A 16,047-nucleotide genomic window follows, 5' to 3' on the forward strand; every position below is an offset into this window, starting at 1 on the left:
CTGTCCGCGCTCCGACCCATTTCATCCCCGCCACGTCTTACGCCGTGTCATACGTCCCGCCGCTCCCATCAGTGCAACCGATCCAACGTATGGAGGATCGGCGCCCGCTCGAAAGGAAATCTGACGTCTGGCGTACCCCAGACAGAAGGCCTCTGTGCTATCACTGTGGAGAAGCCGGTCACGTATACCGCGAATGCCCATACCGCCGCCTTGGACTGCAAGGTTTCGCCGCGGATTCACCAAGGCCCAGATATGGCGAAAGGCCTAGGGCGATTGAAGAGTACTTGAACCAGCAGGGTATGCCACTGTTCCCGCGGCGGCAGTCGCGCTCGCCGTCCCCCAGGCGATCTTCCCCAGCTCCTAGAAGCCCTCCAATGGCAGCGCAGGGACGATCGCCAAGCCCTCGCCGGGAAAACTAAGAACAGCGACCTTCGGCGGCGAGCCCGCTGATAATCGCCCTTCCGAAGACCTCCCATCGACGCAAGCACGCTCTATTCAGCACAATTCAGCGACGACAGCAGCCGAACTCAGCGACAGACTCTCGCTAGACATACCTGTTGTGCTCGACGGCCGCCACGTTAGTGCGTTATTGGATACGGGTGCCGACTACTCGATCTTGTGCGGAAAACTAGCGACGGAACTTAGAAAAGTTATCACGCCTTGGTCTGGAACGCAAATTCGTACTGCTGGCAGGCATATCGTAACACCGTTGGGCATGGGCACGGTCAGAGTACAAATTCGTGGGTCCACGTTTCCAGCCAGCTGCCTTATACTCCGCGATTGTTCTAGGGACCTTATCTTGGGCGTCGACTTTCTGCGAGAGTATGGTGTCATTATAGGCCTCCGGGAGCGTACAGTGACTTTTTCGACAGAGAGAGCAGCGAACAGCCGCGAAAATTGCCGACGTAACGCGCTTCGGGTTTACGCCGACAGTGTAACTTTACCACCACGCGCAAGTGTCCTGGTAGCGATCGTATGTGACGATCTGCGTGACGGCGAAGCTGTTGCTGAGGGCAATTCCTCCCTTATGCTGACTCACGGTGTATGTGCAGCCCGCAGTCTCATTATGCTTCGAGGTGGACATTCTGCGCTCCTCGTGACGAACTTCAGCCAGGAACATCGGCACCTGTTTCGTCGTACTACTATCGCTTTTGCTGAGCCCTTAGCAGACGTTGCTGAATGCTTTGCGTCTATGACAAAGGACAACCCAGCTCACACACTCAGCAACATCGACATCAATTCAGACCTTTCGGAGGAAAAGCAAAACAGCGCTGCGTGAGTTACTACTTCGGTTCAAGGAGTGCTTCGCATCTTCTTCTAAGGTACGCCAGACGCCCATCACGAGACACCGAATAATCACGTATGACGATTCTCGTCCCATACGACAACTGCCTTATCGCGTATCGGCGAAAGAGCGCAACGTTATTAATGCACAAGTGAAAGAAATGCTTGACGATGACGTCATACAACCATCCCAAAGCCCTTGGTCGTCGCCGGTGGTCCTTGTGAAAAAGAAAGACGGAACGCTTAGGTTCTGTGTTGGCTATAGAAAGATGAATAACGTCACAAAAAAAGACGTTTATCCGCTTCCGCGGATCGATGATTCGTTAGATCGGCTGCGGCAAACCAAGTATTTTTCATCAATAGATTTGAAGAGTGGATATTGGCAAATCGAAGTTGACGAACGAGATCGCGAAAAAACTGCCTTTGTTACCCCGGATGGACTGTACGAATTTAAAGTACTTTCATTCGGCCTGTGTTCTGCACCGGCCACATTCCAGAGAATGATGGACACTGTTCTTACAGGTCTGAAGTGGCACAGTTGTTGTTAGATGACGTCGTCGTGTTTGCGGCGACCTTCGAAGAACATCTGAAGCGTTTAGAGGCGGTACTTGAGGCGCTCCGCTCCGCTAATCTCACACTAAAGCCAGAAAAGTGTCACTTCGGTTACGAAGAGTTGAAGTTTCTCGGTCATGTCGTGAACGCCGACGGTGTCCAGCCTGACCCAGACAAAACATCTGCTGTTGCTGCTTTTCCGACTCCTCGTGACAAGAAAGCAGTACGCCGCTTTCTCGGTCTGTATGCGTACTATCGTCGCTTCATCGCAAATTTCTCCCGGATTGCCGAACCACTCATACGCCTCACGCGAGAAGACACACCCTTCGTTTGGACGGATGAGCAGGACGCAGCTTTCACCGAGTTACGGCAGCGCCTGCAGGAATCACCAGTTCTCGCTCACTTTGACGAGGACGCTGACACCGAGGTGCATACCGACGCAAGCAACATCGGTCTTGGCGCTGTTCTCGTTCAACACCAGGAAGGCGTCGAGCGAGTGATCGCTTACGCCAGTCGCACCCTTTCACGTGCCGAAATTAACTACTCCACTTCCGAGAAACAGTGTCTAGCGGTTGTGTGGGCCATCATGAAATTTCGGCCTTATCTCTACGGCCGCCCTTTCAACGTGGTGACAGACCACCATTCCTTGTGTTGGCTAGCCAACCTACGAGATCCGTCCGGGCGACTTGCTCGATGGAGTCTCCGTCTGCAGAAGTTCGATGTTACCATCGTATACAAATCGGGCCCCAAACACGAAGATGCTGACGGATTGTCGCGCGCTCCCGTCAAAACTTGCGATAAGGACATGGACGAAGACTGCGCATTCCTTGGGGCCCTCACCGCATCTGACCTGATCGCACGACAGCGCGAGGACACCGAAATACGCCCTCTCATCGATCACCTAGAAGGCAAGAATGTTACAATTCCACGACACCTTTGTCGCAGTCTCTCGACCTTCTGCCTCCGAAAGGGTGTCCTCTACAAGAAAAACTCGAGTGCCAGCGACAAAGAGTATCTATTGGTCGTACCTGCCACCCTCCGTGATGACATTCTCCTAGCCTGCCATGATGAGCCCACGTCTGGACACTTGGAATTTTCACGCACTCTTGCAAGAGTACGCCAGACGTACTACTGGCCCCGACTTTCTCCCACGGTGAAGCGTTACGTGCAAAGCTGCCGTGAGTGTCAACGCAGGAAATCGCCGTCTTTGAAGCCCGGGGGGTTACTGCAACCCATCGCACCACCTAGCGCGCCGTTTGATCAAATCGGTATGGGTCTTCTGGGACCCGTTCCCTTGTCAGCCAGTGGAAACAAGTGGATTATAGTCGCCACAGACTATCTAACACGCTACGCCGAGACGAAAGCTGTACAACGTGCCGCCGCCTACGAAGTTGCCCAGTTCTTTATCGATCAGATAGTCCTAAGACATGGTGCCCCATCACATGTCATCACCGACAGAGGAACTGCCTTTACGGCCCAACTGATAGAGGACATATTCGAGCTGAGCTGCACGCAACATCGCAAGGCCACTGCCTATCATCCGCAGACCAACGGACTGACGGAACGGCTAAACAAAACCATTGCTGACATGCTGTCTATGTATGTAGACGTCCACCATAAAACATGGGATCAAGTCCTTCCGTACGTTACATTCGCGTACAACACCGCCATTCAGGAAACAACACGATTCACACCGTTCCGTCTTGTCTACGGGCGCGAGGTTCAGACCACGCTAGACGCAATGCTCCCGCACGACACCGACGCATCACTTACTTCCGACGCCGAGCCACTTACTCAACACGCCGAGGAAGCTCGTAAACTCGCGCGCATACACATCACGACGCAGCAGAGTGCAGACGCGCGACGCTACAACCTTCGACATCGGCAAGTCGAATACCAGCCAGGTGACCAAGTCTGGGTGTGGACTCCAATTCGTCGCCAGGCGTTGTCTGAGAAGCTGCTGAGTAGATACTTTGGACCGTACAAAGTGATACGCCGCGTTAGTGAAGTGAACTATGAGGTCATTCCCGACGGTGTCGCGTCGCCTCGGCGTCGACAGCACCACTCAGAGATAGTGCATGTTGTTCGTCTCAAACCGTATTTCGCGCGTTAAGGCGGCGCCAACTGAACTCATACGACTACCACACTTCCACTTTCTTTTAGTAAGCATCGTAGTTTAGTAAGCATCGGGTCGATGCTTTTGTTTTGGCGCGGGGATAATGCCGCTAGTTGTCACGCGCCAGCGCTGAAAAAGAAGTGACTTGAACGCGCGCTCGGCAAGAGGTGGGCGCTGAAGAAGACGAAGCAGAGGCTGAGGACGCCAGCTTGAGTTTTGTGTATGCCATCCCATCTTGTACAACTGTCTGTCTCGCCGACGCCGGGTACATCTTCAATTGTCTTTTCGTGACAATATACATCACCATCCAAACGGGGTGGCTTCAAATAGTCACCTAGCCTGCTAGCTAACCAGGTTTTACTACACCTATCGCAATCTCGCATATTTCCCATCTCTTCTGTTGTAGAGTAGCAATGTGGGTAAGCTGGTACGTATATACATGAAAGTGAACAGCGCGAACCACAAGGGACAATTTAAGACTAGAGGAACGCTGACTCACGAGTATCCTTTACTTCGGAAAAACATCCGGTAAACAACGCAGGATATCGCGCACGTTGTGACCGTCGTATATGATACCCAAGTATTTAAGCGACTCTTCCTGAAGAATGGTTCTCTGTTCATATACTAATGATAACTGTAACCTCCCGGAAAGCGGAAAAACAAGGACTGCACTTTTGTTTACGTTTAGTGACAGGTGCAGATTGTGAAGGCACGTCTGTAGAGTACAGAGGTACGTTTGCAAAGACAGGTGAAGGGAATTGATGTCTCTAGCTGTCGCGAAAAATGCAATGTCATCTGCATAGAAATACAGATTCACATCCTGGTGCAGTGGTACTGAACTCATCGATAGGTTAAATAGTATATGAGACAGAACAGCCCTCTGGGGCACCCCTCTTGTCTGATCGAACTTTCTTGAAGAAAAGCCGTTTTAAAAACAATTAAATTTTCTGTTTCTTAGAAATTCAAAAATGAATGCCGTTTTATATCTCGGAAAATTGTAGGACTGTAATCTGTCCAGCAGTAGAGAGTACTCAACGCTGTCATAAGCTTTTGCTACGCCAAGAGTCACTAAAGCACTTTCTTTTCTATGCTGAGCAAGTTGGATGCGGATTTCCAAATATACATGCGCACATCAAATGGAGAGACCGGGCCGGAAACCTATTTGACTTGGGCTCAGTAACGAATTTTCATGTATATGATCCATCATACGGTCATATAAAACTATTTCAATTATTTTTACCATATTTGACGTAAGAGAGATAGGCCTAATGTTGTCAAGGTTGTAGACAGCTTTTTGTTTTTTCAGCAGCGGAATAATTTTGGCTGTCCTCCATTCTGGTGGAATCCAAGCATTTTTTAGAGAATAATTCACTGTGTTCAGAATGTCATCAGAAGACATTTCAAACAACATTTTTAGCATGGCATTGGAAATGCCGTCAGGACCTGGAGCTGAGGCCGGCAGAGATCTAAGGAGATTAGAGAGGTCTGACACTGTGACTTCCACAAAGTCATCGGCGATGGGAGGCCTTAGTGGCCCATTCGGCAAACGTGATGTAAAGCATTGCGCTAAGCCCTTTTCTAAGAATTCTAAAGAAGCAGATAACTCACGTGGTGAAAGAATTATAGATTCAGTATTCGCTGGTGTCGGTATGAATTTTCTATATCGAAGGAATCTGAACAGAGCTTCTTTGTTGCTGGGCTTAGAGAGGAATTCATTATGCTTTTCTTCATACTCTTGTTTGGCATTCGATGCTGCTCTCTTGAGCGCAGCAGCTGCGAATTTATAATCACTCCAGTTACTGGGACACTCATCGTAAAGTAATTTCTTTCACGCGGCTTCTCGTGTTATATAATCCCGCCTGCAATCCGAATTCCACCAAGGAGAAGTAGTACTTTTGCTTATGTTAACATTAAATTGGGACTTTTTAAAGGAACTTTTTACTACAGCACGAAGCCTCATGGCTTTGATGTCATTGGGTACTGTTTTCTGTGAATTGAGGACCGTTTTCAAGATACTCTGAAGCTTCTGGTAATTGACAAAAGTGCGCGTCCGAGACTCCAGGAGAATAAAAGGGCAGACAATATCAAACCTAATAGGTAGATGGTCACTATTTGAGGCTGAGTCGACAGTAGACCAGGAAGTTACGGAAATTCCTGAAGTAGCAAACGTTAGATCCAGTGCCGATTTAGAAAGACCCTGAATAAAGGTAGCTGACCTCTTGTTTAAGGAAGAAAAATTTTGATTAATCGTCCGGTCCGACAACCACTTTCCACATGAGGTTTTGAAACCACAAGACACATGCTGTGAATTAAAGTCTCCGGCTATCACAATTTCTCTCCTACAAGATTTGACAACGGTATCGAGGAAACGAGTATCATGCACGCCTGTGGGAAGATATGTATTAACTCACGAAAATGGGGAACAACCAGGAATAGTTACATCCATTGCTAATATCTCACACTCCGTAGACATATACCGGTAGGAAATTTTTACTTTGTGGCATATTTTAGTTGTTATCAAGAAAACAAGTCATCCGCCTCTCGATGGACGGTCCAACCGAAATAAACGATAATTTTTTATATGAAAATCTTCTCCATTGGAGAGCCAAGTTTCCTGCAAAAGAATAATGTCGGGAGAAAGCTGCGAACAAACATATATTAAATCGGTAGCTGTAGAAATAATGGAACGGCAGTTCCACTGTAATACATTTAAATAACCTATGATGTATTACTGCCTACTTTAGAAACCGCTTGCTCTAAAATACTGTCTTTTAAAAAATCTTTCTTCGAAAGACTGTCTTTACCGCACTTAGTGGGTTTTGATTGAGGGTCAGAGTCCGAAGAGTTAGTATTAGAATCTGATTTGGAAAGATTATCTTTCACAAACTTTTTGGTTTTTGAGTGCGGGACAGAAATCGATGAATTATCGTTAGGTGATCTTGTGCGTTTAAGCGTCGGGAGGTCCATTTCTAAATCCTGGTTGTTTTCTGACACTGATCCAGAGAAGAACCCGTTTTCGGTCTGCTGAGTTGAAGTTGACGGCCTCGCATTGTCTGCGTCTTGTACAATAACCCATAAAGGATCCATTAGTTGTTCAGCACTTGATGTTAGGGTCTGTGTAATAATCTGCGAGCTACCATTAGAACTCGCTAAAGGAATGAAAGCCTGAATAATTTGCGATGTCAACACTTGAGCTAGAGTCTCCGACAGGTTAGACGTTAATTGTTCCATAGCTTTTGACAACGCCTTTTCGACCGCTGTCGCAATAGAATCGGAAGAGATGAGTCTGCAACCATTTGCTGACGGGCTCCCTTAGACCTCCCCTGGACCTCAACAACAGCATCACGGCGTGAGCAACGTCTCCTTTCAATTACATCTATAATTTGCATTTCCTGTGATCTTGCAGGACAATTCGAGTAGTTGGCGGGATGACCACCACCAGAGAGACAACATTTTTCTTCCTTGGAGGAACAATCACTAAAATTGTGGCTGTCTCCACAAGCACAGCAGCGGGGTGCAGATCTGCAGCCCCTGACGCTGCGACTGAATCGCCAACATTTGTTACATTGTAGAATGCGTGAAGCTACAGCTTCTACCTTGTAAATTAGGGGACAGACCTTAATTTCTGTTGGCCGCATCGTCCCAGCACATGCAACTGACTGACTCTGTTGGTATCTTCTTATTGTCAATCACTCGACTGCACCGGTAAACGGAGATGACTCCAGCCACCGAGAACATTTCTAAAATCTCTTCAGGGGTTGAAGTGACGTCCACCCCTCGTACAATGCCTCTAGAGCATGCGAGATGTGGCGGTACGAAACAGCTCACCAGGTGGGAAGCGAATGTGGAACAATTCAGCAGTTCTTTGACACAGGTGTGGTCGGGTGAGCCGCATAGTAAACCACCTCTGCTAAACTGACGGACCTCTGTGATCTGTCGGAAGTTGGGTGAGGCCTTCTGCAATTTGCCCTGAATAGTTTTTGGGTGTATCATATTGATCGTACCGCCGCCGGTGGGCACCAGGGCCACATGAACAGTGCCGGCTCCATTGCAAAGAAAAAGCTCAAGCGGCAGCTCCTGAAGAGCTACCGAGGCTCACCACGGGGAAGCCCCGTAGCCAGGTGATGCTACAAACAACAAGCAAAGCTAACACAAAAAAATCAGAAAAAATAAAAATAAAAAGGTAATGTGGAATTACAATCTGAGCAAAAAAAAAAAAAATAACACACGATACTTGACCTAAGTCCCCAAAGAAGCCAGAACCGCGGAACGCAATTCCCGAGCGCAGAGCTAGATCGAACGCCGCTTTCTACTCAGAATTTAAACGAATGTCCTGCTCAATTCTTTTTTTTTTTTACTTTTATTACTCATTTGACCTTCCTGACTTGATTTTAACAGGGAATTCTACGCTATTCAATGCTAATTCCACAGATATTAGGAAATTCATTCTCCGTATTAATTTGGCATAATCGACCAATTTCTTGGCTAATCCCGCATCGTGGGTAAGAGCTACACAAATGTGACAGGCTACAACAACTACAGCAGATCGAGTGCCGTTGTTCCTGATGCGGCCGAGCGACCAGGGGCCACGTGCGGAGGCCTGTTCCGGGAGCAAGGACGAGGGACTCCTGAGCGGCTCCTGCCAGGGCGCAGTTGCTGAGGGTCGTTCCCGGTCGAGGCCGACCGATGTGCCGCCTGCGTGGGTCAACCTTGGGTCGCGGTCCTCGCGAGTTGCATCGCAGCGGTGTCCTCAACATAGGCAAGCGCTGCAAACGGTAGCGCAGCCGTGGGCCGGTTCCAACCGCAGCAAGCGTGCCACCTCTGCCTCGGTGACCGTACCGCGCAACGACATGCGAGCTGTCACGACATGAGATCATGTCACGACCGTGACATGGTCTTTTAACGCGACAGCGTTAAGGAGCTCGTGTCGCAGAAAAGCCGATGTCGTCGGCGTTGGCCGTGAGCCACTTCATGAATAAAAAACAACTTGTAAGATGGGCTGGGTGGGAATCCAACCAGGGTCTCTAGAGTGTGAGACGGAGACGCTACCACTCAACCACGAGCTCGATGCTTCAAAACGGTACAAAAGCGCCTCTAGTGAATGCGGTGTTGCCCTAGAAACGAGCCGTAGAAAGTTATACTGCGGCGTATATCGGTAATTATGACCATGTAACTTACAGAAGTCGCAGTTACACGAGTAGCGAAGTGCGTTTCCACTACATTTCTTCCGCGTTTTCCGCACACGCAGAGCCATCTTGCGGCAAACACAGAAGACCCTCTCCTCTCAATGCACGGCGCTGCCCCGACAGGTGGTGCGCCACGCGTGCATTGGGGCTGTGCGGGGTCCGGTGTGAGGCGCGTCGCGGCCCGGACTCCCTCTCCCCTGCCGACGCTTCGCCGTGCTCCCTCACGGGTTGCAGCATAGAGAAAGGAAAAGACTAAGAGCGGACACTCCGAGAAATCTGGCCTCAGGAACTACGTCACGGCCAACGCTCTTAAATTCTTTCAGTCCTCAAACTGCTGAGCGGCGCCTGGCCCCTTTCCGTTGCGCGCCGCGAGAGGGCGTGCACGACGGAGTTAGCCCGGCAAGGCGCAGCGTAGCAGCACGTTTTGCGCAGGTGGCCGCTGTGTGTAGTTGTCGTTTGCTCACGTTTGCGCTCGCACTCGCGGTATTTAATGTTTTGTGCATCGCGCTGCCAATCGTATGCACTATGCCACGCTGCTTCGTTCCAGGCTGTAAGAGCGGCTACGACTCCACGCGATCCGTGGACAAGAGACATTTTTTCAAGGCACCCCGCAATGCTGAGCGCCTTCAACAGTGGGAGCGCGCTATACCACGGCTGGACAAGAAGCTTTCAAGCTCGTGTTCCGTCTGCGACCTCCACTTCATCAATGATGAGATTTTGAAGGTCTTCGAACACAACATTTGTGGTGATATTGTGGTCATACCGCGCGACAAATGGACGCTGAAAGATGACGCCGTGCCTCGCCTGTTTCCGAACTGCCCAAGTTACCTCTCGAAACCCACACGGAAGCGCAGAGCACCAGCTCCCAGACGATCACCAGCACAACAAAAGCGGCATAAGAAACAAGGTGAGTGCGTGGATGCTGCTGTCAGAGCTGCCGACGACGAAGCGAGCTTGCCTACCGATGACAGCATGCCGGCGGAGAATGTGTTTCATGTGCTCAGTCGCATGGCGAAAGAGGGACGAAAAATTCGAGGTTGGTCCCTTGACGTTGTTAAGGCAACGGTCGTTTTGTACGAGCTCGGGATAAGAAAGAATATCCCGCATGTAGAAATGTCTGTGGTGTTGTCAGACAGCCTTAATTTAATTGTCAGCGCAGATGGTCGAGTTGTGCCACGCAGTGTGTATGCCGGGAAGCAGACCACTGAGTTCAAGTGTATGGAAGACTTCACATGCCTCGTGCTATATGTGGAACAGCTGAAGCTGTGTAAGGGCTGTCCTGCAAAGAAGTACCCAAAAATCTCTTCGTCAGTGGTGGCAACAAAGCAGGGTGAAACGTGGAGGCGCAACACATGCACGGTATTGAGTGTCAATGCTACATGTGCTCAGTGCCGGACTCTCGAGAAGCTTTTCTTGCAGCGGACGAAACAGCAAAAAGATAGCAAGAAAAAGCAGGCTGCTCGCTTGAAGTTACTGCGTCGCAAAGCAATTCGTGCAACCTCAAGGCGAGAAAAACTGAAGGAAGAAGTCGTTCTGATGAAGAGGAAGCTTAGTGCAATTACAGAAGAGACAATTGACTGCTCTCTTCATATTCTTCCGGCCAGGCAGCAACTAGCTTTTAAAACAGCTTTCATGGCTGCAAAAGCCAAGTCAAAAAATGGGAGGCGATATGATGATGAATGGCTTATGACATGTTTGTTACTGCAAATCTCAAGCCCGAAGGCCTACACTTTACTTGGTGATATGCAGCTGCTACCACTGCCATCAAAGGCTCGCCTTCGCCAAATAATAGCAGGAATACCATGCAAGTATGGATTCAACCAAGTTGCATTGAACAGTGTCAGAAGCCATTTCAGCAACAAAAGTCACTTGACACGGCTAGGAGTATTGCTCCTTGACGAGATAAAGTTGAAGCGAGGTGTCTCCTTCAATAAGGCGTCATGCAGAATGGATGGCTTTATAGACTATGGTGAAGTCATGGCACCAAATGCAAACCACCTTGCTGATCATGCATTGGTACTGATGTTTGTGCCACTGTTCGAAGACTGGGTGCAGCCAATAGCAAGCTTTGCTACAAAAGGAGCGGCTCCTGGGAATGTTCTTGCAGAACTGGTAATGAGCAGCATCCTAGAACTGCACAAAAACAATGCGTCAGTGCTGGCTGTGATCAGTGATGGAGCTGGCAACAACAGATCTATGTGGGGCCAGCTTGGAGTGTCAGGAAAAATGGATGCGACATGCCACTTCATTGAGCATCCCTGGGAACCGTCACAAAATATTTACCTCATTTGTGATGTTCCACATATTGTGAAGTGCATACGAAACAACCTGAGGAAGCACACATACGGAATGGTAAGGGAAAAAAATCTCCTTATTTTCCGTACAGTTTAACAATTTCTTTTTATTATTTTCAGGCTGGCGACCTTCGCATCAACTTTCAGCATTATGTGACCCTTTACGAAACAGAAAAAAAGAAGCATGTACGTGTTGTGCCAAAACTCACTGAAGCACATGTTTCCCCTGACAACCTGCGCAAAATGAGCGTCAGGCTGGCTACACAGGTATAACTTGTTGCTGTCCAAGTATGTTGCCTTTCTGTTCGTAAACTAAAAAAATGCGATCTCTCTCTCTCTCTTTTTTGCACAGCTCTTTAGCCGTGGAACGTCAATTGGATTGCGTGTGTACAGGGAAGCAAATGTCCCCGCCTTGAAAGACTCTGAAGGGACTGAGACATTCACAAGAATGCTGAACGATGTTTTCGATGCACTCAACGTCAAGCTTCCATGCAGGGGAATCAGGCGTCATTCCAAAGAGATACAGGCAGGTGGCCAAATCTCATCCTGGAGCCTAAGCTTGATCTTACATATGCCGTCGTTTCGCTTCTCATTATCGTGAACTGTTGAAACGTTTTCTTTCCAGATCATGAAGCAGTTTCTAGAAGTCTTAAATGTGACTGAGCAAAATGCAGTTGAGAAAGGTACAAAGCTATTCGCGTCGCAACTAACGACGGAGTCCCTACGCGTCACATTGTTGTCTACGCTGGATATTATCAATTATCTGTTCAACAAGGGAGCGCTTTATGTGCTCATTGCCAAGCTCAACCAAGACCCCTTGGATGTACCTACCACAATGACCTGGTTTCCCTTTTAATATATAATTTATGGATGTTTTACATATCCACTTTAATGCGTATATTTTTTCTTTCAGCGGCATTTTGGTCTTGCACGATCATTTGGAGGAGATGAGTCGCACCCAACTGTCATGAATTTCTCGCAGATATTTCGTCTGCTGAGCCTCTACACACCCATCAAAACAGCACTACGTGGAAGTGTACAAGGCGAACCAAATGCTGTACTTGTCAGAGTGGAAGAGGCATTGAACACTGCTCGAGCGGTCCATCGCTTGAACAGAGCTAGTTTGAGAAATGAGATTGAGGCTAGGCTGCTAGCAATTACTTCTGGACCTTCAAGCTCTCTTGAGCGAATGGACACCGAACACAGCTATTTCAGAGGCGGTGTAGACGATGCTGTGACATACTACTTATGTGGCTATGTCATACACAAAATGAGCAAGCACACAGAGTGTGAATTATGCCTGCAGGACATCAGCTCAACTGTCCCACTCGTTGGTTCCGATGCATACTTGACAACATATCGAAGCTTTAAGGAAGGGAGCCTCAAGCATCCAACAATGAAGATGCTACAGTTCGTAAGAATTGCAAATGACTCCGTATCATTTTCCCTTGATCAGGCAGGTCTCTGCGGTGACCTATTTTGGAAAGTCCTGGATGAACTAGATAAGTGCAGTCTTGCTCGGCTGGGTTGCGATGAGCGCATGTGCGCGTTCACGTGCCAAATACTGAACTTTTTCATTGCCACGCGAATGCATTTCTATGCGAGAGATGCGAACCGCCGCCTAGAAACACGAGAGAAAGTAGCCATCGCAAACAAAAAAGCTCGTCTTTTGTAAAGCCACGCGGTAAATTCATAAGCCGTATGCGGCTCCTGTAATAAAAGCTTTTGAACTCGTTGAGAAAAACAAAGATCTTGTCTTATTTCTTTCTCTTTTAGTTGCTAGTAACTAGCCACGGCCGCTGGAAAAAAAGCGGCCGTGCTCTAGCAGACGCAAACGACGGCCGCAGTGAAGAGTGGTCCGTCACAGCTTTGGGCGCAAGTGCTTTCCTTGTTCAGTTGGCTAAGTCGTGGCATTTTTTTAACTTCGGAATGGGTACGAAATAAGCAGCAAATAGATTAATGACGCGCTGTGCATATTTGGCGATTTCAACAAAAATAACGCCACTCGCTAAGCAATCGCCAGCGCTTCGCAGCGTAGGGCGCCGAGCACGGCCGGGCTAACAGCAGCCGCCGCGCCACCTGTTGAGTGGAAACGAAAAGGGGCCGTGTATCGACGGCCGCCGCAAGGGGAGTTTGACAACTGAAAGGATCTAGTAACGTTGGTCACGGCTACGTAACGAACAAGTGCTCTCACCAAACGCCAGAGGACGCAGGCGCAAAAAAAGAAAATGTAATAAATTCTGCTCAATCGTTTTACAAAATAATAATTATACGCCCAAATTTGGCGTGTTTCTTATAAAAAGAGAATTTATCCAAGACACCTACCGTGCTTTTTGTTCTTCATCCGTACTGCCATCAACACCAATCACCATTCGTCCATCGCGAAAAAATCAAGGATTCGTTTACCAGCGGCGTGCCAGCGGGAAGGTTTCGTGAACGTCGGCTGCGGCGGTGAGACAGGTGAGTCACGTTTTCAAGTGAAGCCTGGAGTAACAGACTTGTGAGGGCGATGAGGTTCGCTAAAAAAACCAGTTTGCGGCTCTATATGAGGCGGCTAGACGCGAACAATGCGAAAAGCATGCCCCCTCAAGAAACGCGTAGCGAGAGGGCTGTACCATGTACTTTCTTGCTACCCCCGCCGAGAATGGAATAATCTTTGTTGGTTGCGTTCCGTGAAAATCAGAACAACGCGAAGCTGCCATTAACTTGCACCGGTTCACGGCTGTGCACTGCACTGACTCTCAGCTTGTCAGACGCCATCGAGACGCTGCGTCTCTGTTTGTGAGGGTAAACCGTTCTTGCCCAGCGCTGTTTGCGATAACCACGGTATCGGCGTTCCATTGAAATCGTTCGTGTTGGCGGACTAAAAACGATCTGCTGGACAACGCTTAAGATCAATATCATAAATTGCACATTTCAGGAAAATTCCCGTTTCGAGAGAATTGAATTCCTAATCCGCGTTTAAATGATCGCGTGACGGTCTTTTCGTTGGCCCGTTCTAGAGGCTGACGAACGCTGGAAAGAACATAAAAGACGTCACGCCGATTCAGACCGAAACCGGCGTTCCGGGGACGGGCGCTACCTAAAAGAAAAGCAGGACGTTAGGCACGCTGTAGCCAAGCTTTGCTTGCTCGTTTCCCTTATAGAGTAGGGGCTCCTGAATATTTTAATGATATTGCTTGCAAACAATGGCATGTGACATAAACAGCGAGCATAGCTTATTGCCTTTTGTACTGCAGCGTATCTACGGCGCACGGACGGACGCTGGTGCGCACGTCCGTGCGGATTGTTTGTACAGATAAGTAACGGTGGGGAAAAGTCACCAATGACTACTGCATGCACTTATTGCGGCGGCCGTGTTGGGAAGTACTGCGCATTCTAGTAATTTCCGGTTCCTTGTCATTTTTTTCGTGGCGGAAGACATTGCACAACGTATTGTCGCGTAGGCGTGGCGTGCGCGCATTGGAACAAAGGCCTCGTATTTGGACGTTTCGAATGTATCTTTATCACGCTTATGTGAACTTCTATTTTGCCTACCAATGTATTCCTTATACTGAGTACGTACAGGGGTGTCCAAAAGTTCACAGGACGCGATGCCATGGGATTGCATAGGATGGCCGCCTGGGAACTTTTGAACACCCCTGTACGGGGTCTTAACATTTATCCTTTTAAGTCCGAGTTATATGGGTCACAGGTCAGGATGTGTCGGTGGTTTTATATTGTGCATCGGTTCACTATTCATTCAAAGCGGTTTCCTGGTACAGTTATGACGTGTACATATGTTTTTAGTAATTAACGAAGCGTGCACTTGACATTTTCAGACCGTGCTGATGCCATGCCGTCCGGCGGTCCAAGCTACGGCAGCCACTGCTGTGTGCCGTGGTGCTTTGACAATGATAGAACCCAGAAGAAGCCTATCTTGCCTTGGAATAAAAACATTGCGGAAACTCTGTCTCTTTGATACATATGAGTGTTTGTACCAAAACACAGAAGACAAGCGCGATGGATAAAGCCGTAGTGAATTATGATTACCTCTATCTCCATCTGTTATAACTTAATCGAAATAAAAAATGCATCACGACCTCAATTCACACCAAATATTGAACTAGACAAAATAGTGAATCACTAAATCAAACGACAAATAAACGCGTTGCCCTTTGGGTGACGAAAAGTGGTCTGAAATGACAAGCTTCCGCTACAGCCCAACGTCGGTTACGAGGGGTAATGCAAATTTCGCGCCAGCGAAACCGAAACAGAAAGTGCAGGCCAGTTGCTCTCATCAACCGCCGGGCGCGCTAAGGTCGATTGGGCCGCCGGGGTGTATGGGAGTGCCCACTCTTAACTTTTTTTTCTTTCTCTATGGTTGCAGAATCAAGCGTCCTTCCTTTCTTTAGATCAATATATGTCTATCTCTCTGCCCGTGCCGATAACGACGTTTGGCTGGCGTACATCGTTTCCACCTCCGAGACACCGAGTTCTTTGGTTCGTTCCGCTTCCTCAGGCGCACGTTTCGTTGCCGCGCCGAACGCTGCTTTGCTCGACGCCCACCGCGTGATTGGTGGGTGCAAAGTCCGATGCGGGGCGCCTCGTAAGTGATCGCTGCGCCGTAGCGCAT

At 48.7% G+C, this 16,047-nt stretch overlaps 1 protein-coding gene and 1 pseudogene across 13 annotated transcripts in view; one reads left to right on the plus strand and one right to left on the minus strand.

Annotated features, from left to right (window-relative positions):
* LOC126536996 (uncharacterized) overlaps positions 1–16,047 on the minus strand; it is a 615,291-nt gene that overhangs the window by 305,524 nt on the left and 293,720 nt on the right. The window lies entirely within an intron of this gene.
* On the plus strand, positions 9,598–13,157 carry LOC126537050 (uncharacterized; annotated as a pseudogene).

This window comes from Dermacentor andersoni, chromosome 3 (assembly GCF_023375885.2).
Source record: "Dermacentor andersoni chromosome 3, qqDerAnde1_hic_scaffold, whole genome shotgun sequence".
NCBI classification, from domain to species: Eukaryota; Metazoa; Arthropoda; class Arachnida; order Ixodida; family Ixodidae; genus Dermacentor; species Dermacentor andersoni.